At 46.3% G+C, this 27,294-nt stretch overlaps 12 non-coding genes and 1 pseudogene across 12 annotated transcripts; all 13 read right to left on the bottom strand.

The window, feature by feature from the left end:
- Window positions 1–1,019: 1,019 nt before the first annotated feature.
- Window positions 1,020–1,211, bottom strand: LOC130327161 (U2 spliceosomal RNA). Its single transcript, XR_008871637.1, has one exon. It is a non-coding gene; the product is annotated as a U2 spliceosomal RNA (small nuclear RNA).
- A 2,097-nt stretch (window positions 1,212–3,308) lies between these two features.
- Window positions 3,309–3,499, bottom strand: LOC130327159 (U2 spliceosomal RNA). Its single transcript, XR_008871635.1, has one exon. It is a non-coding gene; the product is annotated as a U2 spliceosomal RNA (small nuclear RNA).
- Window positions 3,500–5,603: 2,104 nt separating this feature from the next.
- LOC130327160 (U2 spliceosomal RNA) lies at window positions 5,604–5,794 on the bottom strand. Its single transcript, XR_008871636.1, has one exon. It is a non-coding gene; the product is annotated as a U2 spliceosomal RNA (small nuclear RNA).
- A 2,102-nt stretch (window positions 5,795–7,896) lies between these two features.
- LOC130327158 (U2 spliceosomal RNA) lies at window positions 7,897–8,087 on the bottom strand. The gene has a single exon (XR_008871634.1). It is a non-coding gene; the product is annotated as a U2 spliceosomal RNA (small nuclear RNA).
- A 2,087-nt stretch (window positions 8,088–10,174) lies between these two features.
- Window positions 10,175–10,365, bottom strand: LOC130327157 (U2 spliceosomal RNA). Its single transcript, XR_008871633.1, has one exon. It is a non-coding gene; the product is annotated as a U2 spliceosomal RNA (small nuclear RNA).
- A 2,085-nt stretch (window positions 10,366–12,450) lies between these two features.
- LOC130327163 (U2 spliceosomal RNA) lies at window positions 12,451–12,640 on the bottom strand. The gene has a single exon (XR_008871638.1). It is a non-coding gene; the product is annotated as a U2 spliceosomal RNA (small nuclear RNA).
- A 693-nt stretch (window positions 12,641–13,333) lies between these two features.
- Window positions 13,334–13,493, bottom strand: LOC130327164 (U2 spliceosomal RNA; annotated as a pseudogene).
- A 2,094-nt stretch (window positions 13,494–15,587) lies between these two features.
- On the bottom strand, window positions 15,588–15,778 carry LOC130327156 (U2 spliceosomal RNA). Its single transcript, XR_008871632.1, has one exon. It is a non-coding gene; the product is annotated as a U2 spliceosomal RNA (small nuclear RNA).
- A 2,101-nt stretch (window positions 15,779–17,879) lies between these two features.
- Window positions 17,880–18,070, bottom strand: LOC130327168 (U2 spliceosomal RNA). The gene has a single exon (XR_008871642.1). It is a non-coding gene; the product is annotated as a U2 spliceosomal RNA (small nuclear RNA).
- A 2,093-nt stretch (window positions 18,071–20,163) lies between these two features.
- LOC130327167 (U2 spliceosomal RNA) lies at window positions 20,164–20,354 on the bottom strand. Its single transcript, XR_008871641.1, has one exon. It is a non-coding gene; the product is annotated as a U2 spliceosomal RNA (small nuclear RNA).
- Window positions 20,355–22,450: 2,096 nt separating this feature from the next.
- On the bottom strand, window positions 22,451–22,641 carry LOC130327166 (U2 spliceosomal RNA). The gene has a single exon (XR_008871640.1). It is a non-coding gene; the product is annotated as a U2 spliceosomal RNA (small nuclear RNA).
- Window positions 22,642–24,726: 2,085 nt separating this feature from the next.
- Window positions 24,727–24,917, bottom strand: LOC130327165 (U2 spliceosomal RNA). The gene has a single exon (XR_008871639.1). It is a non-coding gene; the product is annotated as a U2 spliceosomal RNA (small nuclear RNA).
- A 2,101-nt stretch (window positions 24,918–27,018) lies between these two features.
- On the bottom strand, window positions 27,019–27,209 carry LOC130327155 (U2 spliceosomal RNA). The gene has a single exon (XR_008871631.1). It is a non-coding gene; the product is annotated as a U2 spliceosomal RNA (small nuclear RNA).
- Between the last annotated feature and the right edge of the window lie 85 nt (window positions 27,210–27,294).

Genomic DNA, 27,294 nt, shown 5'->3' with positions numbered 1-27,294 from the left:
TCCCATCAGTGCAGCAATGCTTATTCAATACCGCCAGCAGATGGAGACACTGGGGGATAATTTTCTAAGGATTTATACTGATTTTTCCTGTCTGAATTTGTCGCACAGAAAGTTGCAGGCCAAATATGTGTGACATTTCTGCGACTTTAGCTTCTAGAGCATTTTTACAAACATTTATTACATAGGTGCTGAATACATAAAAAGCGACTGTTCAGCGACAGACCAAGTCGCATCGGCTGAAAGTAGGCCAGAATGTCAGTCCATGTTGGAGCAGGTTTAGATACAGTCTAAAGCATAGATCTCAAAGTCTGTGCACAGAATTTAGCAAGGGCCTCGCACCTTCTGATGCATCAGGTAGGTGCACAATAGCATAGCCTAACCCTCTGTACTTTGGTCTATATTGATGCGGGACATAGACAGCCAGCTGATGACCAATCCATTAGTGCAATGGATGGCTGAAGCATTTGTCTTTGCCTTTGCAATACCACAGAAGCAATGCATGGTCAATGTACAGCAATGACACACCTGTGTGAACAGCCAGGAGACCCCCCCCCCCCCATGTTATGTTACATAGTTACATAGTTAGTACGGTCGAAAAAGACATATGTCCATCAAGTTCAACCAGGGAATTAAGGGGTAGGGGTGTGGCGCGATATTGGGGAAGGGATGAGATTTTATATTTCTTCATAAGCATTAATCTTATTTTGTCAATTAGGAACATTCAGCACCCACACCGCTATCAAGGCAGCTGCCTATCATGTCATGCCCTACTGCACAGGTGTGCTGGCTACTCAAATGATCCAATTAAGGAGGCCATTTAGTCAGCAGCAGCAGAAGTCCTGTGCCTGGACGCTCCAACAGGGGCCAGACACAAGCAGAAGCAGAAGCAGCAGAAGCAGCAGCAGCACCACCTTTTGTTTTTGGCTGCAGCAGCAGCAAGGCCCACAGGGCTGGCTAGCTGGCTAGCCAGCAAGCAGGTAGCAATGAAAGTAGGAATCTTTCTTTTTAACCCTGTAAGGGGGTGGTGCACTGTACCCGAAGATACTGCCATATCGGGTCAATGCATAGGGCGACGGAAGCAAGCTTCGAAATCGGCCCCCCGTTCTCAAAAATCCATTTAATATATGGTCCCCCAGATAGGGGACGTATCAGATATTAAACTGATAAGAACAGATACTACACTTGATCTTAGCAAAAGGCCGAGAAGCGATAACCGTGAAAGGGCGGGCCCAACAAGGTCCCCTTCATGGGCACTATCACTGCTTGCTGTCAGGGAGGCTGCCAGACAATTTTCCATGCACACTCTGGGCTGGGGGGCAGTCAACCACCAGTACACACAGCAGAACCTAAACCCATACCATTATTGCTAAGCAGCAAGACAGGGGCCCATTGCACTCCCACGGGGCCTTTTTAAATGCAATCCATAACCCGGATTTGCCAGGAACCCTTCTTACTCCTCCTACTTGCATGTGACACTGGGCTTAGGATCTGCATAGGAAACACACACACAAGCACACACCTACCTTTGTTGCCTGCAGATGCCTCCTTGGCTGTCCCCAAACGGTATCAAACCAACACCCACGGGGAAGCTGTAAGCATAGAGGACATGCCTGCACCCCATTGGACTTACCTGTGTGGGTTAAATCCGGGTTATTTGACAACCTATGGCGGTGATGGTTCTGCTCAGGCAGAGCAGTGCTGATGCTCCTCATAAAGCTGTCGCTGCTGTGAAGGTTCTAGGTGACATCACAAATCCCTATGGTTACATACACAACAAAGCTGGGTTGTTGTTGTTTACACTCTGCAAGGCCTGTGGAAGTGAGTGACATCATAGCACTGTAGTTCTGAGGGTTCAAGATGGATGCAACAATCTCCTGTTGCTTCTATGAAGGCCATAATAGACGACATCACCAAACAGCTCCATAGTCACATACACAGCAAAGGAGAGATGTTGTTTACACCTAGTGATGTCAGTGGTATTGAGTGACATCACAGCACAGTGCTAAGGCTCCTGGGCCTGACACAGCAGCGGCTGCAATATCTCAACGGAGAATACGTTTATATCTATGTGTGTGTGTGCGCATATATATATATATATATATATATATATATATATATATATATATTTCTCCGCCGAAATCACTTTTAAACCCATTTCCACCTTTTTTTCCCTTCTCTTCCTCTTACTTTTTTTTCACGTTTTTTTACGTTTTTCTCCTTTTCGCCTCTTTTCTGGGCGTATTATTCTTCTTTTTCTTCTTTTTTTTCGTCTAATGCATACCCCATCAGTGCAGCAATGCTTATTCAATACCGCCAGCAGATGGAGACACTGGGGGATAATTTTCTAAGGATTTATACTGATTTTTCCTGTCTGAATTTGTCGCACAGAAAGTTGCAGGCCAAATATGTGTGACATTTCTGCGACTTTAGCTTCTAGAGCATTTTTACAACATTATACATAGGTGCTGAATACTTAAAAAGCGACTGTTCAGCGACAGACAAGTCGCATCGGCTGAAAGTAGGCCAGAATGTCAGTCCATGTTGGAGCAGGTTTAGATACAGTCTAAAGCATAGATCTCAAAGTCTGTGCACAGAATTTAGCAAGGGCCTCGCACCCTTCTGATGCATCAGGTAGGTGCACAATAGCATAGCCTAACCCCTCTGTACTTTGGTCTATATTGATGCGGGACATAGACAGCCAGCTGATGACCAATCCATTAGTGCAATGGATGGCTGGAAGCATTTGTCTTTGCCTTTGCAATACCACAGAAGCAATGCATGGTCAATGTACAGCAATGACACACCTGTGTGAACAGCCAGGAGACCCCCCCCCCCCCATGTTATGTTACATAGTTACATAGTTAGTACGGTCGAAAAAGACATATGTCCATCAAGTTCAACCAGGGAATTAAGGGGTAGGGGTGTGGCGCGATATTGGGGAAGGGATGAGATTTTATATTTCTTCATAAGCATTAATCTTATTTTGTCAATTAGGAACATTCAGCACCCACCCGCTATCAAGGCAGCTGCCTATCATGTCATGCCCTACCTGCACAGGTGTGCTGGCTACTCAAATGATCCAATTAAGGAGGCCATTTAGTCAGCAGCAGCAGAAGTCCTGTGCCTGGACGCTCCAACAGGGGCCAGACACAAGCAGAAGCAGAAGCAGCAGAAGCAGCAGCAGCACCACCTTTTGTTTTTTGGCTGCAGCAGCAGCAGCATCAGCAAGGCCCACAGGGCTGGCTAGCTGGCTAGCCAGCAAGCAGGTAGCAATGAAAGTAGGAATCTTTCTTTTTAACCCTGTAAGGGGGTGGTGCACTGTACCCGAAGATACTGCCATATCGGGTCAATGCATAGGGCGACGGAAGCAAGCTTCGAAATCGGCCCCCGTTCTCAAAAATCCATTTAATATATGGTCCCCAGATAGGGGACGTATCAGATATTAAACTGATAAGAACAGATACTACACTTGATCTTAGCCAAAAGGCCGAGAAGCGATAACCGTGAAAGGGGCGGGCCCAACAAGGTCCCCTTCATGGGCACTATCACTGCTTGCTGTCAGGGAGGCTGCCAGACAATTTTCCATGCACACTCTGGGCTGGGGGGCAGTCAACCACCAGTACACACAGCAGAACCTAAACCCATACCATTATTGCTAAGCAGCAAGACAGGGGCCCATTGCACTCCCACGGGGCCTTTTTAAATGCAATCCATAACCCGGATTTGCCAGGAACCCTTCTTACTCCTCCTACTTGCATGTGACACTGGGCTTAGGATCTGCATAGGAAACACACACACAAGCACACACCTACCTTTGTTGCCTGCAGATGCCTCCTTGGCTGTCCCCAAACGGTATCAAACCAACACCCACGGGAAGCTGTAAGCATAGAGGACATGCCTGCACCCCATTGGACTTACCTGTGTGGGTTAAATCCGGGTTATTTGACAACCTATGGCGGTGATGGTTCTGCTCAGGCAGAGCAGTGCTGATGCTCCTCATAAAGCTGTCGCTGCTGTGAAGGTTCTAGGTGACATCACAAATCCCTATGGTTACATACACAACAAAGCTGGGTTGTTGTTGTTTACACTCTGCAAGGCCTGTGGAAGTGAGTGACATCATAGCACTGTAGTTCTGAGGGTTCAAGATGGATGCAACAATCTCCTGTTGCTTCTATGAAGGCCGTAATAGACGACATCACCAAACAGCTCCATAGTCACATACACAGCAAAGGAGAGATGTTGTTTACACCTAGTGATGTCAGTGGTATTGAGTGACATCACAGCACAGTGCTAAGGCTCCTGGGCCTGGACACAGCAGCGGCTGCAATATCTCAACGGAGATACGTTTATATCTATGTGTGTGTGTGCGCATATATATATATATATATATATATATATATATATATATATATATATATATTTCTCCGCCAAAATCACTTTTAAACCCATTTCCACCTTTTTTTCCCTTCTCTTCCTCTTACTTTTTTTTCACGTTTTTTTACGTTTTTCTCCTTTTCGCCTCTTTTCTGGGCGTATTATTCTTCTTTTTCTTCTTTTTTTTCGTCTAATGCATACCCCATCAGTGCAGCAATGCTTATTCAATACCGCCAGCAGATGGAGACACTGGGGGATAATTTTCTAAGGATTTATACTGATTTTTCCTGTCTGAATTTGTCGCACAGAAAGTTGCAGGCCAAATATGTGTGACATTTCTGCGACTTTAGCTTCTAGAGCATTTTTACAACATTATACATAGGTGCTGAATACATAAAAAGCGACTGTTCAGCGACAGACAAGTCGCATCGGCTGAAAGTAGGCCAGAATGTCAGTCCATGTTGGAGCAGGTTTAGATACAGTCTAAAGCATAGATCTCAAAGTCTGTGCACAGAATTTAGCAAGGGCCTCGCACCTTCTGATGCATCAGGTAGGTGCACAATAGCATAGCCTAACCCTCTGTACTTTGGTCTATATTGATGCGGGACATAGACAGCCAGCTGATGACCAATCCATTAGTGCAATGGATGGCTGGAAGCATTTGTCTTTGCCTTTGCAATACCACAGAAGCAATGCATGGTCAATGTACAGCAATGACACACCTGTGTGAACAGCCAGGAGACCCCCCCCCCCCCCATGTTATGTTACATAGTTACATAGTTAGTACGGTCGAAAAAGACATATGTCCATCAAGTTCAACCAGGGAATTAAGGGGTAGGGGTGTGGCGCGATATTGGGGAAGGGATGAGATTTTATATTTCTTCATAAGCATTAATCTTATTTTGTCAATTAGGAACATTCAGCACCCACCCGCTATCAAGGCAGCTGCCTATCATGTCATGCCCTACCTGCACAGGTGTGCTGGCTACTCAAATGATCCAATTAAGGAGGCCATTTAGTCAGCAGCAGCAGAAGTCCTGTGCCTGGACGCTCCAACAGGGGCCAGACACAAGCAGAAGCAGAAGCAGCAGAAGCAGCAGAAGCAGCAGCAGCAGCACCACCTTTTGTTTTTTGGCTGCAGCAGCAGCAAGGCCCACAGGGCTGGCTAGCTGGCTAGCCAGCAAGCAGGTAGCAATGAAAGTAGGAATCTTTCTTTTTAACCTGTAAGGGGGTGGTGCACTGTACCCGAAGATACTGCCATATCGGGTCAAGGCATAGGGCGACGGAAGCAAGCTTCGAAATCGGCCCCCGTTCTCAAAAATCCATTTAATATATGGTCCCCAGATAGGGGACGTATCAGATATTAAACTGATAAGAACAGATACTACACTTGATCTTAGCCAAAAGGCCGAGAAGCGATAACCGTGAAAGGGGCGGGCCCAACAAGGTCCCCTTCATGGGCACTATCACTGCTTGCTGTCAGGGAGGCTGCCAGACAATTTTCCATGCACACTCTGGGCTGGGGGGCAGTCAACCACCAGTACACACAGCAGAACCTAAACCCATACCATTATTGCTAAGCAGCAAGACAGGGGCCCATTGCACTCCCACGGGGCCTTTTTAAATGCAATCCATAACCCGGATTTGCCAGGAACCCTTCTTACTCCTCCTACTTGCATGTGACACTGGGCTTAGGATCTGCATAGGAAACACACACACAAGCACACACCTACCTTTGTTGCCTGCAGATGCCTCCTTGGCTGTCCCCAAACGGTATCAAACCAACACCCACGGGAAGCTGTAAGCATAGAGGACATGCCTGCACCCCATTGGACTTACCTGTGTGGGTTAAATCCGGGTTATTTGACAACCTATGGCGGTGATGGTTCTGCTCAGGCAGAGCAGTGCTGATGCTCCTCATAAAGCTGTCGCTGCTGTGAAGGTTCTAGGTGACATCACAAATCCCTATGGTTACATACACAACAAAGCTGGGTTGTTGTTGTTTACACTCTGCAAGGCCTGTGGAAGTGAGTGACATCATAGCACTGTAGTTCTGAGGGTTCAAGATGATGCAACAATCTCCTGTTGCTTCTATGAAGGCCGTAATAGACGACATCACCAAACAGCTCCATAGTCACATACACAGCAAAGGAGAGATGTTGTTTACACCTAGTGATGTCAGTGGTATTGAGTGACATCACAGCACAGTGCTAAGGCTCCTGGGCCTGGACACAGCAGCGGCTGCAATATCTCAACGGAGAATACGTTTATATCTATGTGTGTGTGTGCGCATATATATATATATATATATATATAATATATATATATATATATATATATATATATTTCTCCGCCGAAATCACTTTTAAACCCATTTCCACCTTTTTTTCCCTTCTCTTCCTCTTACTTTTTTTTCACGTTTTTTTACGTTTTTCTCCTTTTCGCCTCTTTTCTGGGCGTATTATTCTTCTTTTTCTTCTTTTTTTCGTCTAATGCATACCCCATCAGTGCAGCAATGCTTATTCAATACCGCCAGCAGATGGAGACACTGGGGGATAATTTTCTAAGGATTTATACTGATTTTTCCTGTCTGAATTTGTCGCACAGAAAGTTGCAGGCCAAATATGTGTGACATTTCTGCGACTTTAGCTTCTAGAGCATTTTTACAACATTATACATAGGTGCTGAATACATAAAAAGCGACTGTTCAGCGACAGACAAGTCGCATCGGCTGAAAGTAGGCCAGAATGTCAGTCCATGTTGGAGCAGGTTTAGATACAGTCTAAAGCATAGATCTCAAAGTCTGTGCACAGATTTAGCAAGGGCCTCGCACCTTCTGATGCATCAGGTAGGTGCACAATAGCATAGCCTAACCCTCTGTACTTTGGTCTATATTGATGCGGGACATAGACAGCCAGCTGATGACCAATCCATTAGTGCAATGGATGGCTGGAAGCATTTGTCTTTGCCTTTGCAATACCACAGAAGCAATGCATGGTCAATGTACAGCAATGACACACCTGTGTGAACAGCCAGGAGACCCCCCCCCCCCCATGTTATGTTACATAGTTACATAGTTAGTACGGTCGAAAAAAGACATATGTCCATCAAGTTCAACCAGGGAATTAAGGGGTAGGGGTGTGGCGCGATATTGGGGAAGGGATGAGATTTTATATTTCTTCATAAGCATTAATCTTATTTTGTCAATTAGGAACATTCAGCACCCACCCGCTATCAAGGCAGCTGCCTATCATGTCATGCCCTACCTGCACAGGTGTGCTGGCTACTCAAATGATCCAATTAAGGAGGCCATTTAGTCAGCAGCAGCAGAAGTCCTGTGCCTGGACGCTCCAACAGGGGCCAGACACAAGCAGAAGCAGAAGCAGCAGAAGCAGCAGCAGCACCACCTTTTGTTTTTTGGCTGCAGCAGCAGCAGCAGCAAGGCCCACAGGGCTGGCTAGCTGGCTAGCCAGCAAGCAGGTAGCAATGAAAGTAGGAATCTTTCTTTTTAACCCTGTAAGGGGGTGGTGCACTGTACCCGAAGATACTGCCATATCGGGTCAATGCATAGGGCGACGGAAGCAAGCTTCGAAATCGGCCCCCGTTCTCAAAAATCCATTTAATATATGGTCCCCAGATAGGGGACGTATCAGATATTAAACTGATAAGAACAGATACTACACTTGATCTTAGCCAAAAGGCCGAGAAGCGATAACCGTGAAAGGGGCGGGCCCAACAAGGTCCCCTTCATGGGCACTATCACTGCTTGCTGTCAGGGAGGCTGCCAGACAATTTTCATGCACACTCTGGGCTGGGGGGCAGTCAACCACCAGTACACACAGCAGAACCTAAACCCATACATTATTGCTAAGCAGCAAGACAGGGGCCCATTGCACTCCCACGGGGCCTTTTTAAATGCAATCCATAACCCGGATTTGCCAGGAACCCTTCTTACTCCTCCTACTTGCATGTGACACTGGGCTTAGGATCTGCATAGGAAACACACACACAAGCACACACCTACCTTTGTTGCCTGCAGATGCCTCCTTGGCTGTCCCCAAACGGTATCAAACCAACACCCACGGGAAGCTGTAAGCATAGAGGACATGCCTGCACCCCATTGGACTTACCTGTGTGGGTTAAATCCGGGTTATTTGACAACCTATGGCGGTGATGGTTCTGCTCAGGCAGAGCAGTGCTGATGCTCCTCATAAAGCTGTCCGCTGCTGTGAAGGTCTAGGTGACATCACAAATCCCTATGGTTACATACACAACAAAGCTGGGTTGTTGTTGTTTACACTCTGCAAGGCCTGTGGAAGTGAGTGACATCATAGCACTGTAGTTCTGAGGGTTCAAGATGGATGCAACAATCTCCTGTTGCTTCTATGAAGGCCGTAATAGACGACATCACCAAACAGCTCCATAGTCACATACACAGCAAAGGAGAGATGTTGTTTACACCTAGTGATGTCAGTGGTATTGAGTGACATCACAGCACAGTGCTAAGGCTCCTGGGCCTGGACACAGCAGCGGCTGCAATATCTCAACGGAGAATACGTTTATATCTATGTGTGTGTGTGCGCATATATATATATATATATATATATATATATATATATATATATATATATTTCTCCGCCGAAATCACTTTTAAATCCATTTCCACCTTTTTTTCCCTTCTCTTCCTCTTACTTTTTTTTCACGTTTTTTTACGTTTTTCTCCTTTTCGCCTCTTTTCTGGGCGTATTATTCTTCTTTTTCTTCTTTTTTTTCGTCTAATGCATACCCCATCAGTGCAGCAATGCTTATTCAATACCGCCAGCAGATGGAGACACTGGGGGATAATTTTCTAAGGATTTATACTGATTTTTCCTGTCTGAATTTGTCGCACAGAAAGTTGCAGGCCAAATATGTGTGACATTTCTGCGACTTTAGCTTCTAGAGCATTTTTACAACATTATACATAGGTGCTGAATACATAAAAAGCGACTGTTCAGCGACAGACAAGTCGCATCGGCTGAAAGTAGGCCAGAATGTCAGTCCATGTTGGAGCAGGTTTAGATACAGTCTAAAGCATAGATCTCAAAGTCTGTGCACAGAATTTAGCAAGGGCCTCGCACCTTCTGATGCATCAGGTAGGTGCACAATAGCATAGCCTAACCCTCTGTACTTTGGTCTATATTGATGCGGGACATAGACAGCCAGCTGATGACCAATCCATTAGTGCAATGGATGGCTGGAAGCATTTGTCTTTGCCTTTGCAATACCACAGAAGCAATGCATGGTCAATGTACAGCAATGACACACCTGTGTGAACAGCCAGGAGACCCCCCCCCCATGTTATGTTACATAGTTACATAGTTAGTACGGTCGAAAAAAGACATATGTCCATCAAGTTCAACCAGGGAATTAAGGGGTAGGGGTGTGGCGCGATATTGGGGAAGGGATGAGATTTTATATTTCTTCATAAGCATTAATCTTATTTTGTCAATTAGGAACATTCAGCACCCACCCGCTATCAAGGCAGCTGCCTATCATGTCATGCCCTACCTGCACAGGTGTGCTGGCTACTCAAATGATCCAATTAAGGAGGCCATTTAGTCAGCAGCAGCAGAAGTCCTGTGCCTGGACGCTCCAACAGGGGCCAGACACAAGCAGAAGCAGAAGCAGCAGAAGCAGCAGCAGCACCACCTTTTGTTTTTTGGCTGCAGCAGCAGCAAGGCCCACAGGGCTGGCTAGCTGGCTAGCCAGCAAGCAGGTAGCAATGAAAGTAGGAATCTTTCTTTTTAACCCTGTAAGGGGGTGGTGCACTGTACCCGAAGATACTGCCATATCGGGTCAATGCATAGGGCGACGGAAGCAAGCTTCGAAATCGGCCCCCGTTCTCAAAAATCCATTTAATATATGGTCCCCAGATAGGGGACGTATCAGATATTAAACTGATAAGAACAGATACTACACTTGATCTTAGCCAAAAGGCCGAGAAGCGATAACCGTGAAAGGGGCGGGCCCAACAAGGTCCCCTTCATGGGCACTATCACTGCTTGCTGTCAGGGAGGCTGCCAGACAATTTTCCATGCACACTCTGGGCTGGGGGGCAGTCAACCACCAGTACACACAGCAGAACCTAAACCCATACCATTATTGCTAAGCAGCAAGACAGGGGCCCATTGCACTCCCACGGGGCCTTTTTAAATGCAATCCATAACCCGGATTTGCCAGGAACCCTTCTTACTCCTCCTACTTGCATGTGACACTGGGCTTAGGATCTGCATAGGAAACACACACACAAGCACACACCTACCTTTGTTGCCTGCAGATGCCTCCTTGGCTGTCCCCAAACGGTATCAAACCAACACCCACGGGAAGCTGTAAGCATAGAGGACATGCCTGCACCCCATTGGACTTACCTGTGTGGGTTAAATCCGGGTTATTTGACAACCTATGGCGGTGATGGTTCTGCTCAGGCAGAGCAGTGCTGATGCTCCTCATAAAGCTGTCGCTGCTGTGAAGGTTCTAGGTGACATCACAAATCCCTATGGTTACATACACAACAAAGCTGGGTTGTTGTTGTTTACACTCTGCAAGGCCTGTGGAAGTGAGTGACATCATAGCACTGTAGTTCTGAGGGTTCAAGATGGATGCAACAATCTCCTGTTGCTTCTATGAAGGCCGTAATAGACGACATCACCAAACAGCTCCATAGTCACATACACAGCAAAGGAGAGATGTTGTTTACACCTAGTGATGTCAGTGGTATTGAGTGACATCACAGCACAGTGCTAAGGCTCCTGGGCCTGGACACAGCAGCGGCTGCAATATCTCAACGGAGAATACGTTTATATCTATGTGTGTGTGTGCGCATATATATATATATATATATATATATATATATATATATTTCTCCGCCGAAATCACTTTTAAACCCATTTCCACCTTTTTTTCCCTTCTCTTCCTCTTACTTTTTTTTCACGTTTTTTTACGTTTTTCTCCTTTTCGCCTCTTTTCTGGGCGTATTATTCTTCTTTTTCTTCTTTTTTTCGTCTAATGCATACCCCATCAGTGCAGCAATGCTTATTCAATACCGCCAGCAGATGGAGACACTGGGGGATAATTTTCTAAGGATTTATACTGATTTTTCCTGTCTGAATTTGTCGCACAGAAAGTTGCAGGCCAAATATGTGTGACATTTCTGCGACTTTAGCTTCTAGAGCATTTTTACAACATTATACATAGGTGCTGAATACATAAAAAGCGACTGTTCAGCGACAGACAAGTCGCATCGGCTGAAAGTAGGCCAGAATGTCAGTCCATGTTGGAGCAGGTTTAGATACAGTCTAAAGCATAGATCTCAAAGTCTGTGCACAGAATTTAGCAAGGGCCTCGCACCTTCTGATGCATCAGGTAGGTGCACAATAGCATAGCCTAACCCTCTGTACTTTGGTCTATATTGATGCGGGACATAGACAGCCAGCTGATGACCAATCCATTAGTGCAATGGATGGCTGGAAGCATTTGTCTTTGCCTTTGCAATACCACAGAAGCAATGCATGGTCAATGTACAGCAATGACACACCTGTGTGAACAGCCAGGAGACCCCCCCCCCCCCCATGTTATGTTACATAGTTACATAGTTAGTACGGTCGAAAAAAGACATATGTCCATCAAGTTCAACCAGGGAATTAAGGGGTAGGGGTGTGGCGCGATATTGGGGAAGGGATGAGATTTTATATTTCTTCATAAGCATTAATCTTATTTTGTCAATTAGGAACATTCAGCACCCACCCGCTATCAAGGCAGCTGCCTATCATGTCATGCCCTACCTGCACAGGTGTGTTGGCTACTCAAATGATCCAATTAAGGAGGCCATTTAGTCAGCAGCAGCAGAAGTCCTGTGCCTGGACGCTCCAACAGGGGCCAGACACAAGCAGAAGCAGAAGCAGCAGAAGCAGCAGCAGCACCACCTTTTGTTTTTTGGCTGCAGCAGCAGCAGCAAGGCCCACAGGGCTGGCTAGCTGGCTAGCCAGCAAGCAGGTAGCAATGAAAGTAGGAATCTTTCTTTTTAACCCTGTAAGGGGGTGGTGCACTGTACCCGAAGATACTGCCATATCGGGTCAATGCATAGGGCGACGGAAGCAAGCTTCGAAATCGGCCCCCGTTCTCAAAAATCCATTTAATATATGGTCCCCAGATAGGGGACGTATCAGATATTAAACTGATAAGAACAGATTTTTTTTTTTTTTTTTTTTTTTTATCTAAAGCCGAGGAACGTGCTTTCGATTCACCCAAAGTGCAAGAAAAAGTGCAAACGTGTTACACTAAAAAAACGTGCACAAAGGATGCGGTCTATCGCAAGCCCTTCTCCGATAGGAGAGAGGCCCCCCAACAAACCTTACCCTTCGCCTCCGGACCAAAAGGTACCTGCGAGGTTCCAGGTTCGATGTCCCTTTTCGCCGAAGCTACTAGGGGACCACAAATGCTCCCGGCATCCCCCTTGGCGTTGGCCAAGGTATCTGCCCGCAGAGCCGATTACGGTAGGTACCCTGCCAAAGCAGGAGTACCCGGGGTGTTTGCAGGGAGGTGCGGAACCTAATGGCCACACACACCTCCCCTAGACCGCCAGGAGGGACACCCAGAAGGGCTACCGCATCCTGACAAATCCTGTGAACACACAACACGCAAAAAGTGACACAGTGAGACAAAAAAGAAATAAATAAGTGAATGTGTGCAGATATACTGCCCGGACATCCGGCCGGATCTATAAAAATTTCTCTGATCCTAGCCAGAAGGCCGGGAATCAAGAGGTGAGTGCCACAAGGTGAAGAGATTATGGTGCCCGTGCTTCAACTCAGTGAGTCTATTCTCCCAGTGAGTTTCGGCACCTCGGGGTCACCACTCCCCGAGGCACAAAAGTACCTCGGCTCTAGACCCTCTCAGCCTCATGGCGAGACCCGGAGGGAACAGGTCACATCGGGGCAGCCGTCGAGCTGATTCCTCAGAACCAGCCCCGGAAAGCCCTGGTACACCTGCATCCTCCATGCAGCACCCATCCCCACCAGCATGAAAACTGATAAGAACAGATACTACACTTGATCTTAGCCAAAAGGCCGAGAAGCGATAACCGTGAAAGGGGCGGGCCCAACAAGGTCCCCTTCATGGGCACTATCACTGCTTGCTGTCAGGGAGGCTGCCAGACAATTTTCCATGCACACTCTGGGCTGGGGGGCAGTCAACCACCAGTACACACAGCAGAACCTAAACCCATACCATTATTGCTAAGCAGCAAGACAGGGGCCCATTGCACTCCCACGGGGCCTTTTTAAATGCAATCCATAACCCGGATTTGCCAGGAACCCTTCTTACTCCTCCTACTTGCATGTGACACTGGGCTTAGGATCTGCATAGGAAACACACACACAAGCACACACCTACCTTTGTTGCCTGCAGATGCCTCCTTGGCTGTCCCCAAACGGTATCAAACCAACACCCACGGGAAGCTGTAAGCATAGAGGACATGCCTGCACCCCATTGGACTTACCTGTGTGGGTTAAATCCGGGTTATTTGACAACCTATGGCGGTGATGGTTCTGCTCAGGCAGAGCAGTGCTGATGCTCCTCATAAAGCTGTCGCTGCTGTGAAGGTTCTAGGTGACATCACAAATCCCTATGGTTACATACACAACAAAGCTGGGTTGTTGTTGTTTACACTCTGCAAGGCCTGTGGAAGTGAGTGACATCATAGCACTGTAGTTCTGAGGGTTCAAGATGGATGCAACAATCTCCTGTTGCTTCTATGAAGGCCGTAATAGACGACATCACCAAACAGCTCCATAGTCACATACACAGCAAAGGAGAGATGTTGTTTACACCTAGTGATGTCAGTGGTATTGAGTGACATCACAGCACAGTGCTAAGGCTCCTGGGCCTGGACACAGCAGCGGCTGCAACATCTCAACGGAGAATACGTTTATATCTATGTGTGTGTGTGCGCATATATATATATATATATATATATATATATATATATATATATATATATTTCTCCGCCGAAATCACTTTTAAACCCATTTCCACCTTTTTTTCCCTTCTCTTCCTCTTACTTTTTTTTCACGTTTTTTTACGTTTTTCTCCTTTTCGCCTCTTTTCTGGGCGTATTATTCTTCTTTTTCTTCTTTTTTTTCGTCTAATGCATACCCCATCAGTGCAGCAATGCTTATTCAATACCGCCAGCAGATGGAGACACTGGGGGATAATTTTCTAAGGATTTATACTGATTTTTCCTGTCTGAATTTGTCGCACAGAAAGTTGCAGGCCAAATATGTGTGACATTTCTGCGACTTTAGCTTCTAGAGCATTTTTACAACATTATACATAGGTGCTGAATACATAAAAAGCGACTGTTCAGCGACAGACAAGTCGCATCGGCTGAAAGTAGGCCAGAATGTCAGTCCATGTTGGAGCAGGTTTAGATACAGTCTAAAGCATAGATCTCAAAGTCTGTGCACAGAATTTAGCAAGGGCCTCGCACCTTCTGATGCATCAGGTAGGTGCACAATAGCATAGCCTAACCCTCTGTACTTTGGTCTATATTGATGCGGGACATAGACAGCCAGCTGATGACCAATCCATTAGTGCAATGGATGGCTGGAAGCATTTGTCTTTGCCTTTGCAATACCACAGAAGCAATGCATGGTCAATGTACAGCAATGACACACCTGTGTGAACAGCCAGGAGACCCCCCCCCCCCCCCATGTTATGTTACATAGTTACATAGTTAGTACGGTCGAAAAAAGACATATGTCCATCAAGTTCAACCAGGGAATTAAGGGGTAGGGGTGTGGCGCGATATTGGGGAAGGGATGAGATTTTATATTTCTTCATAAGCATTAATCTTATTTTGTCAATTAGGAACATTCAGCACCCACCCGCTATCAAGGCAGCTGCCTATCATGTCATGCCCTACCTGCACAGGTGTGCTGGCTACTCAAATGATCCAATTAAGGAGGCCATTTAGTCAGCAGCAGCAGAAGTCCTGTGCCTGGACGCTCCAACAGGGGCCAGACACAAGCAGAAGCAGAAGCAGCAGAAGCAGCAGCAGCACCACCTTTTGTTTTTTGGCTGCAGCAGCAGCAAGGCCCACAGGGCTGGCTAGCTGGCTAGCCAGCAAGCAGGTAGCAATGAAAGTAGGAATCTTTCTTTTTAACCCTGTAAGGGGGTGGTGCACTGTACCCGAAGATACTGCCATATCGGGTCAATGCATAGGGCGACGGAAGCAAGCTTCGAAATCGGCCCCCGTTCTCAAAAATCCATTTAATATATGGTCCCCAGATAGGGGACGTATCAGATATTAAACTGATAAGAACAGATACTACACTTGATCTTAGCCAAAAGGCCGAGAAGCGATAACCGTGAAAGGGGCGGGCCCAACAAGGTCCCCTTCATGGGCACTATCACTGCTTGCTGTCAGGGAGGCTGCCAGACAATTTTCCATGCACACTCTGGGCTGGGGGGCAGTCAACCACCAGTACACACAGCAGAACCTAAACCCATACCATTATTGCTAAGCAGCAAGACAGGGGCCCATTGCACTCCCACGGGGCCTTTTTAAATGCAATCCATAACCCGGATTTGCCAGGAACCCTTCTTACTCCTCCTACTTGCATGTGACACTGGGCTTAGGATCTGCATAGGAAACACACACACAAGCACACACCTACCTTTGTTGCCTGCAGATGCCTCCTTGGCTGTCCCCAAACGGTATCAAACCAACACCCACGGGAAGCTGTAAGCATAGAGGACATGCCTGCACCCCATTGGACTTACCTGTGTGGGTTAAATCCGGGTTATTTGACAACCTATGGCGGTGATGGTTCTGCTCAGGCAGAGCAGTGCTGATGCTCCTCATAAAGCTGTCGCTGCTGTGAAGGTTCTAGGTGACATCACAATCCCTATGGTTACATACACAACAAAGCTGGGTTGTTGTTGTTTACACTCTGCAAGGCCTGTGGAAGTGAGTGACATCATAGCACTGTAGTTCTGAGGGTTCAAGATGGATGCAACAATCTCCTGTTGCTTCTATGAAGGCCGTAATAGACGACATCACCAAACAGCTCCATAGTCACATACACAGCAAAGGAGAGATGTTGTTTACACCTAGTGATGTCAGTGGTATTGAGTGACATCACAGCACAGTGCTAAGGCTCCTGGGCCTGGACACAGCAGCGGCTGCAATATCTCAACGGAGAATACGTTTATATCTATGTGTGTGTGTGCGCATATATATATATATATATATATATATATATATGTATATATACATATATATATATATATTTCTCCGCCGAAATCACTTTTAAACCCATTTCCACCTTTTTTTCCCTTCTCTTCCTCTTACTTTTTTTTCACGTTTTTTTACGTTTTTCTCCTTTTCGCCTCTTTTCTGGGCGTATTATTCTTCTTTTTCTTCTTTTTTTTCGTCTAATGCATACCCCATCAGTGCAGCAATGCTTATTCAATACCGCCAGCAGATGGAGACACTGGGGGATAATTTTCTAAGGATTTATACTGATTTTTCCTGTCTGAATTTGTCGCACAGAAAGTTGCAGGCCAAATATGTGTGACATTTCTGCGACTTTAGCTTCTAGAGCATTTTTACAACATTATACATAGGTGCTGAATACATAAAAAGCGACTGTTCAGCGACAGACAAGTCGCATCGGCTGAAAGTAGGCCAGAATGTCAGTCCATGTTGGAGCAGGTTTAGATACAGTCTAAAGCATAGATCTCAAAGTCTGTGCACAGAATTTAGCAAGGGCCTCGCACCTTCTGATGCATCAGGTAGGTGCACAATAGCATAGCCTAACCCTCTGTACTTTGGTCTATATTGATGCGGGACATAGACAGCCAGCTGATGACCAATCCATTAGTGCAATGGATGGCTGGAAGCATTTGTCTTTGCCTTTGCAATACCACAGAAGCAATGCATGGTCAATGTACAGCAATGACACACCTGTGTGAACAGCCAGGAGACCCCCCCCCCCCCATGTTATGTTACATAGTTACATAGTTAGTACGGTCGAAAAAAGACATATGTCCATCAAGTTCAACCAGGGAATTAAGGGGTAGGGGTGTGGCGCGATATTGGGGAAGGGATGAGATTTTATATTTCTTCATAAGCATTAATCTTATTTTGTCAATTAGGAACATTCAGCACCCACCCGCTATCAAGGCAGCTGCCTATCATGTCATGCCCTACCTGCACAGGTGTGCTGGCTACTCAAATGATCCAATTAAGGAGGCCATTTAGTCAGCAGCAGCAGAAGTCCTGTGCCTGGACGCTCCAACAGGGGCCAGACACAAGCAGAAGCAGAAGCAGCAGAAGCAGCAGCAGCACCACCTTTTGTTTTTTGGCTGCAGCAGCAGCAAGGCCCACAGGGCTGGCTAGCTGGCTAGCCAGCAAGCAGGTAGCAATGAAAGTAGGAATCTTTCTTTTTAACCCTGTAAGGGGGTGGTGCACTGTACCCGAAGATACTGCCATATCGGGTCAATGCATAGGGCGACGGAAGCAAGCTTCGAAATCGGCCCCCGTTCTCAAAAATCCATTTAATATATGGTCCCCAGATAGGGGACGTATCAGATATTAAACTGATAAGAACAGATACTACACTTGATCTTAGCCAAAAGGCCGAGAAGCGATAACCGTGAAAGGGGCGGGCCCAACAAGGTCCCCTTCATGGGCACTATCACTGCTTGCTGTCAGGGAGGCTGCCAGACAATTTTCCATGCACACTCTGGGCTGGGGGGCAGTCAACCACCAGTACACACAGCAGAACCTAAACCCATACCATTATTGCTAAGCAGCAAGACAGGGGCCCATTGCACTCCCACGGGGCCTTTTTAAATGCAATCCATAACCCGGATTTGCCAGGAACCCTTCTTACTCCTCCTACTTGCATGTGACACTGGGCTTAGGATCTGCATAGGAAACACACACACAAGCACACACCTACCTTTGTTGCCTGCAGATGCCTCCTTGGCTGTCCCCAAACGGTATCAAACCAACACCCACGGGAAGCTGTAAGCATAGAGGACATGCCTGCACCCCATTGGACTTACCTGTGTGGGTTAAATCCGGGTTATTTGACAACCTATGGCGGTGATGGTTCTGCTCAGGCAGAGCAGTGCTGATGCTCCTCATAAAGCTGTCGCTGCTGTGAAGGTTCTAGGTGACATCACAAATCCCTATGGTTACATACACAACAAAGCTGGGTTGTTGTTGTTTACACTCTGCAAGGCCTGTGGAAGTGAGTGACATCATAGCACTGTAGTTCTGAGGGTTCAAGATGGATGCAACAATCTCCTGTTGCTTCTATGAAGGCCGTAATAGACGACATCACCAAACAGCTCCATAGTCACATACACAGCAAAGGAGAGATGTTGTTTACACCTAGTGATGTCAGTGGTATTGAGTGACATCACAGCACAGTGCTAAGGCTCCTGGGCCTGGACACAGCAGCGGCTGCAATATCTCAACGGAGAATACGTTTATATCTATGTGTGTGTGTGCGCATATATATATATATATATATATATATATATATATATATATATATATTTCTCCGCCGAAATCACTTTTAAACCCATTTCCACCTTTTTTTCCCTTCTCTTCCTCTTACTTTTTTTTCACGTTTTTTTACGTTTTTCTCCTTTTCGCCTCTTTTCTGGGCGTATTATTCTTCTTTTTCTTCTTTTTTTTCGTCTAATGCATACCCCATCAGTGCAGCAATGCTTATTCAATACCGCCAGCAGATGGAGACACTGGGGGATAATTTTCTAAGGATTTATACTGATTTTTCCTGTCTGAATTTGTCGCACAGAAAGTTGCAGGCCAAATATGTGTGACATTTCTGCGACTTTAGCTTCTAGAGCATTTTTACAACATTATACATAGGTGCTGAATACATAAAAAGCGACTGTTCAGCGACAGACAAGTCGCATCGGCTGAAAGTAGGCCAGAATGTCAGTCCATGTTGGAGCAGGTTTAGATACAGTCTAAAGCATAGATCTCAAAGTCTGTGCACAGAATTTAGCAAGGGCCTCGCACCTTCTGATGCATCAGGTAGGTGCACAATAGCATAGCCTAACCCTCTGTACTTTGGTCTATATTGATGCGGGACATAGACAGCCAGCTGATGACCAATCCATTAGTGCAATGGATGGCTGGAAGCATTTGTCTTTGCCTTTGCAATACCACAGAAGCAATGCATGGTCAATGTACAGCAATGACACACCTGTGTGAACAGCCAGGAGACCCCCCCCCCCCCATGTTATGTTACATAGTTACATAGTTAGTACGGTCGAAAAAAGACATATGTCCATCAAGTTCAACCAGGGAATTAAGGGGTAGGGGTGTGGCGCGATATTGGGGAAGGGATGAGATTTTATATTTCTTCATAAGCATTAATCTTATTTTGTCAATTAGGAACATTCAGCACCCACCCGCTATCAAGGCAGCTGCCTATCATGTCATGCCCTACCTGCACAGGTGTGCTGGCTACTCAAATGATCCAATTAAGGAGGCCATTTAGTCAGCAGCAGCAGAAGTCCTGTGCCTGGACGCTCCAACAGGGGCCAGACACAAGCAGAAGCAGAAGCAGCAGAAGCAGCAGCAGCACCACCTTTTGTTTTTTGGCTGCAGCAGCAGCAGCAAGGCCCACAGGGCTGGCTAGCTGGCTAGCCAGCAAGCAGGTAGCAATGAAAGTAGGAATCTTTCTTTTTAACCCTGTAAGGGGGTGGTGCACTGTACCCGAAGATACTGCCATATCGGGTCAATGCATAGGGCGACGGAAGCAAGCTTCGAAATCGGCCCCCGTTCTCAAAAATCCATTTAATATATGGTCCCCAGATAGGGGACGTATCAGATATTAAACTGATAAGAACAGATACTACACTTGATCTTAGCCAAAAGGCCGAGAAGCGATAACCGTGAAAGGGGCGGGCCCAACAAGGTCCCCTTCATGGGCACTATCACTGCTTGCTGTCAGGGAGGCTGCCAGACAATTTTCCATGCACACTCTGGGCTGGGGGGCAGTCAACCACCAGTACACACAGCAGAACCTAAACCCATACCATTATTGCTAAGCAGCAAGACAGGGGCCCATTGCACTCCCACGGGGCCTTTTTAAATGCAATCCATAACCCGGATTTGCCAGGAACCCTTCTTACTCCTCCTACTTGCATGTGACACTGGGCTTAGGATCTGCATAGGAAACACACACACAAGCACACACCTACCTTTGTTGCCTGCAGATGCCTCCTTGGCTGTCCCCAAACGGTATCAAACCAACACCCACGGGAAGCTGTAAGCATAGAGGACATGCCTGCACCCCATTGGACTTACCTGTGTGGGTTAAATCCGGGTTATTTGACAACCTATGGCGGTGATGGTTCTGCTCAGGCAGAGCAGTGCTGATGCTCCTCATAAAGCTGTCGCTGCTGTGAAGGTTCTAGGTGACATCACAAATCCCTATGGTTACATACACAACAAAGCTGGGTTGTTGTTGTTTACACTCTGCAAGGCCTGTGGAAGTGAGTGACATCATAGCACTGTAGTTCTGAGGGTTCAAGATGGATGCAACAATCTCCTGTTGCTTCTATGAAGGCCGTAATAGACGACATCACCAAACAGCTCCATAGTCACATACACAGCAAAGGAGAGATGTTGTTTACACCTAGTGATGTCAGTGGTATTGAGTGACATCACAGCACAGTGCTAAGGCTCCTGGGCCTGGACACAGCAGCGGCTGCAATATCTCAACGGAGAATACGTTTATATCTATGTGTGTGTGTGCGCATATATATATATATATATATATATATATATATATATATATATATATATATTCTCCGCCGAAATCACTTTTAAACCCATTTCCACCTTTTTTTCCCTTCTCTTCCTCTTACTTTTTTTTCACGTTTTTTTACGTTTTTCTCCTTTTCGCCTCTTTTCTGGGCGTATTATTCTTCTTTTTCTTCTTTTTTTTCGTCTAATGCATACCCCATCAGTGCAGCAATGCTTATTCAATACCGCCAGCAGATGGAGACACTGGGGGATAATTTTCTAAGGATTTATACTGATTTTTCCTGTCTGAATTTGTCGCACAGAAAGTTGCAGGCCAAATATGTGTGACATTTCTGCGACTTTAGCTTCTAGAGCATTTTTACAACATTATACATAGGTGCTGAATACATAAAAAGCGACTGTTCAGCGACAGACAAGTCGCATCGGCTGAAAGTAGGCCAGAATGTCAGTCCATGTTGGAGCAGGTTTAGATACAGTCTAAAGCATAGATCTCAAAGTCTGTGCACAGAATTTAGCAAGGGCCTCGCACCTTCTGATGCATCAGGTAGGTGCACAATAGCATAGCCTAACCCTCTGTACTTTGGTCTATATTGATGCGGGACATAGACAGCCAGCTGATGACCAATCCATTAGTGCAATGGATGGCTGGAAGCATTTGTCTTTGCCTTTGCAATACCACAGAAGCAATGCATGGTCAATGTACAGCAATGACACACCTGTGTGAACAGCCAGGAGACCCCCCCCCCCCCATGTTATGTTACATAGTTACATAGTTAGTACGGTCGAAAAAAGACATATGTCCATCAAGTTCAACCAGGGAATTAAGGGGTAGGGGTGTGGCGCGATATTGGGGAAGGGATGAGATTTTATATTTCTTCATAAGCATTAATCTTATTTTGTCAATTAGGAACATTCAGCACCCACCCGCTATCAAGGCAGCTGCCTATCATGTCATGCCCTACCTGCACAGGTGTGCTGGCTACTCAAATGATCCAATTAAGGAGGCCATTTAGTCAGCAGCAGCAGAAGTCCTGTGCCTGGACGCTCCAACAGGGGCCAGACACAAGCAGAAGCAGAAGCAGCAGAAGCAGCAGCAGCACCACCTTTTGTTTTTTGGCTGCAGCAGCAGCAGCAAGGCCCACAGGGCTGGCTAGCTGGCTAGCCAGCAAGCAGGTAGCAATGAAAGTAGGAATCTTTCTTTTTAACCCTGTAAGGGGGTGGTGCACTGTACCCGAAGATACTGCCATATCGGGTCAATGCATAGGGCGACGGAAGCAAGCTTCGAAATCGGCCCCCGTTCTCAAAAATCCATTTAATATATGGTCCCCAGATAGGGGACGTATCAGATATTAAACTGATAAGAACAGATACTACACTTGATCTTAGCCAAAAGGCCGAGAAGCGATAACCGTGAAAGGGGCGGGCCCAACAAGGTCCCCTTCATGGGCACTATCACTGCTTGCTGTCAGGGAGGCTGCCAGACAATTTTCCATGCACACTCTGGGCTGGGGGGCAGTCAACCACCAGTACACACAGCAGAACCTAAACCCATACCATTATTGCTAAGCAGCAAGACAGGGGCCCATTGCACTCCCACGGGGCCTTTTTAAATGCAATCCATAACCCGGATTTGCCAGGAACCCTTCTTACTCCTCCTACTTGCATGTGACACTGGGCTTAGGATCTGCATAGGAAACACACACACAAGCACACACCTACCTTTGTTGCCTGCAGATGCCTCCTTGGCTGTCCCCAAACGGTATCAAACCAACACCCACGGGAAGCTGTAAGCATAGAGGACATGCCTGCACCCCATTGGACTTACCTGTGTGGGTTAAATCCGGGTTATTTGACAACCTATGGCGGTGATGGTTCTGCTCAGGCAGAGCAGTGCTGATGCTCCTCATAAAGCTGTCGCTGCTGTGAAGGTTCTAGGTGACATCACAAATCCCTATGGTTACATACACAACAAAGCTGGGTTGTTGTTGTTTACACTCTGCAAGGCCTGTGGAAGTGAGTGACATCATAGCACTGTAGTTCTGAGGGTTCAAGATGGATGCAACAATCTCCTGTTGCTTCTATGAAGGCCGTAATAGACGACATCACCAAACAGCTCCATAGTCACATACACAGCAAAGGAGAGATGTTGTTTACACCTAGTGATGTCAGTGGTATTGAGTGACATCACAGCACAGTGCTAAGGCTCCTGGGCCTGGACACAGCAGCGGCTGCAATATCTCAACGGAGAATACGTTTATATCTATGTGTGTGTGTGCGCATATATATATATATATATATATATATATATATATATATATATTTCTCCGCCGAAATCACTTTTAAACCCATTTCCACCTTTTTTTCCCTTCTCTTCCTCTTACTTTTTTTTCACGTTTTTTTACGTTTTTCTCCTTTTCGCCTCTTTTCTGGGCGTATTATTCTTCTTTTTCTTCTTTTTTTTCGTCTAATGCATACCCCATCAGTGCAGCAATGCTTATTCAATACCGCCAGCAGATGGAGACACTGGGGGATAATTTTCTAAGGATTTATACTGATTTTTCCTGTCTGAATTTGTCGCACAGAAAGTTGCAGGCCAAATATGTGTGACATTTCTGCGACTTTAGCTTCTAGAGCATTTTTACAACATTATACATAGGTGCTGAATACATAAAAAGCGACTGTTCAGCGACAGACAAGTCGCATCGGCTGAAAGTAGGCCAGAATGTCAGTCCATGTTGGAGCAGGTTTAGATACAGTCTAAAGCATAGATCTCAAAGTCTGTGCACAGAATTTAGCAAGGGCCTCGCACCTTCTGATGCATCAGGTAGGTGCACAATAGCATAGCCTAACCCTCTGTACTTTGGTCTATATTGATGCGGGACATAGACAGCCAGCTGATGACCAATCCATTAGTGCAATGGATGGCTGGAAGCATTTGTCTTTGCCTTTGCAATACCACAGAAGCAATGCATGGTCAATGTACAGCAATGACACACCTGTGTGAACAGCCAGGAGACCCCCCCCCCCCATGTTATGTTACATAGTTACATAGTTAGTACGGTCGAAAAAAGACATATGTCCATCAAGTTCAACCAGGGAATTAAGGGGTAGGGGTGTGGCGCGATATTGGGGAAGGGATGAGATTTTATATTTCTTCATAAGCATTAATCTTATTTTGTCAATTAGGAACATTCAGCACCCACCCGCTATCAAGGCAGCTGCCTATCATGTCATGCCCTACCTGCACAGGTGTGCTGGCTACTCAAATGATCCAATTAAGGAGGCCATTTAGTCAGCAGCAGCAGAAGTCCTGTGCCTGGACGCTCCAACAGGGGCCAGACACAAGCAGAAGCAGAAGCAGCAGAAGCAGCAGCAGCACCACCTTTTGTTTTTTGGCTGCAGCAGCAGCAAGGCCCACAGGGCTGGCTAGCTGGCTAGCCAGCAAGCAGGTAGCAATGAAAGTAGGAATCTTTCTTTTTAACCCTGTAAGGGGGTGGTGCACTGTACCCGAAGATACTGCCATATCGGGTCAATGCATAGGGCGACGGAAGCAAGCTTCGAAATCGGCCCCCGTTCTCAAAAATCCATTTAATATATGGTCCCCAGATAGGGGACGTATCAGATATTAAACTGATAAGAACAGATACTACACTTGATCTTAGCCAAAAGGCCGAGAAGCGATAACCGTGAAAGGGGCGGGCCCAACAAGGTCCCCTTCATGGGCACTATCACTGCTTGCTGTCAGGGAGGCTGCCAGACAATTTTCCATGCACACTCTGGGCTGGGGGGCAGTCAACCACCAGTACACACAGCAGAACCTAAACCCATACCATTATTGCTAAGCAGCAAGACAGGGGCCCATTGCACTCCCACGGGGCCTTTTTAAATGCAATCCATAACCCGGATTTGCCAGGAACCCTTCTTACTCCTCCTACTTGCATGTGACACTGGGCTTAGGATCTGCATAGGAAACACACACACAAGCACACACCTACCTTTGTTGCCTGCAGATGCCTCCTTGGCTGTCCCCAAACGGTATCAAACCAACACCCACGGGAAGCTGTAAGCATAGAGGACATGCCTGCACCCCATTGGACTTACCTGTGTGGGTTAAATCCGGGTTATTTGACAACCTATGGCGGTGATGGTTCTGCTCAGGCAGAGCAGTGCTGATGCTCCTCATAAAGCTGTCGCTGCTGTGAAGGTTCTAGGTGACATCACAAATCCCTATGGTTACATACACAACAAAGCTGGGTTGTTGTTGTTTACACTCTGCAAGGCCTGTGGAAGTGAGTGACATCATAGCACTGTAGTTCTGAGGGTTCAAGATGGATGCAACAATCTCCTGTTGCTTCTATGAAGGCCGTAATAGACGACATCACCAAACAGCTCCATAGTCACATACACAGCAAAGGAGAGATGTTGTTTACACCTAGTGATGTCAGTGGTATTGAGTGACATCACAGCACAGTGCTAAGGCTCCTGGGCCTGGACACAGCAGCGGCTGCAATATCTCAACGGAGAATACGTTTATATCTATGTGTGTGTGTGCGCATATATATATATATATATATATATATATATATATATATATATATATATATATATATTTCTCCGCCGAAATCACTTTTAAACCCATTTCCACCTTTTTTTCCCTTCTCTTCCTCTTACTTTTTTTTCACGTTTTTTTACGTTTTTCTCCTTTTCGCCTCTTTTCTGGGCGTATTATTCTTCTTTTTCTTCTTTTTTTTCGTCTAATGCATACCCCATCAGTGCAGCAATGCTTATTCAATACCGCCAGCAGATGGAGACACTGGGGGATAATTTTCTAAGGATTTATACTGATTTTTCCTGTCTGAATTTGTCGCACAGAAAGTTGCAGGCCAAATATGTGTGACATTTCTGCGACTTTAGCTTCTAGAGCATTTTTACAACATTATACATAGGTGCTGAATACATAAAAAGCGACTGTTCAGCGACAGACAAGTCGCATCGGCTGAAAGTAGGCCAGAATGTCAGTCCATGTTGGAGCAGGTTTAGATACAGTCTAAAGCATAGATCTCAAAGTCTGTGCACAGAATTTAGCAAGGGCCTCGCACCTTCTGATGCATCAGGTAGGTGCACAATAGCATAGCCTAACCCTCTGTACTTTGGTCTATATTGATGCGGGACATAGACAGCCAGCTGATGACCAATCCATTAGTGCAATGGATGGCTGGAAGCATTTGTCTTTGCCTTTGCAATACCACAGAAGCAATGCATGGTCAATGTACAGCAATGACACACCTGTGTGAACAGCCAGGAGACCCCCCCCCCCCCCATGTTATGTTACATAGTTACATAGTTAGTACGGTCGAAAAAAGACATATGTCCATCAAGTTCAACCAGGGAATTAAGGGGTAGGGGTGTGGCGCGATATTGGGGAAGGGATGAGATTTTATATTTCTTCATAAGCATTAATCTTATTTTGTCAATTAGGAACATTCAGCACCCACCCGCTATCAAGGCAGCTGCCTATCATGTCATGCCCTACCTGCACAGGTGTGCTGGCTACTCAAATGATCCAATTAAGGAGGCCATTTAGTCAGCAGCAGCAGAAGTCCTGTGCCTGGACGCTCCAACAGGGGCCAGACACAAGCAGAAGCAGAAGCAGCAGAAGCAGCAGCAGCACCACCTTTTGTTTTTTGGCTGCAGCAGCAGCAAGGCCCACAGGGCTGGCTAGCTGGCTAGCCAGCAAGCAGGTAGCAATGAAAGTAGGAATCTTTCTTTTTAACCCTGTAAGGGGGTGGTGCACTGTACCCGAAGATACTGCCATATCGGGTCAATGCATAGGGCGACGGAAGCAAGCTTCGAAATCGGCCCCCGTTCTCAAAAATCCATTTAATATATGGTCCCCAGATAGGGGACGTATCAGATATTAAACTGATAAGAACAGATACTACACTTGATCTTAGCCAAAAGGCCGAGAAGCGATAACCGTGAAAGGGGCGGGCCCAACAAGGTCCCCTTCATGGGCACTATCACTGCTTGCTGTCAGGGAGGCTGCCAGACAATTTTCC

Source organism: Hyla sarda, unplaced genomic scaffold (genome assembly GCF_029499605.1).
Source record: "Hyla sarda isolate aHylSar1 unplaced genomic scaffold, aHylSar1.hap1 scaffold_2933, whole genome shotgun sequence".
Classification (NCBI taxonomy): domain Eukaryota; kingdom Metazoa; phylum Chordata; class Amphibia; order Anura; family Hylidae; genus Hyla; species Hyla sarda.
This window is presented reverse-complemented; position numbering and strand designations above follow the sequence as displayed.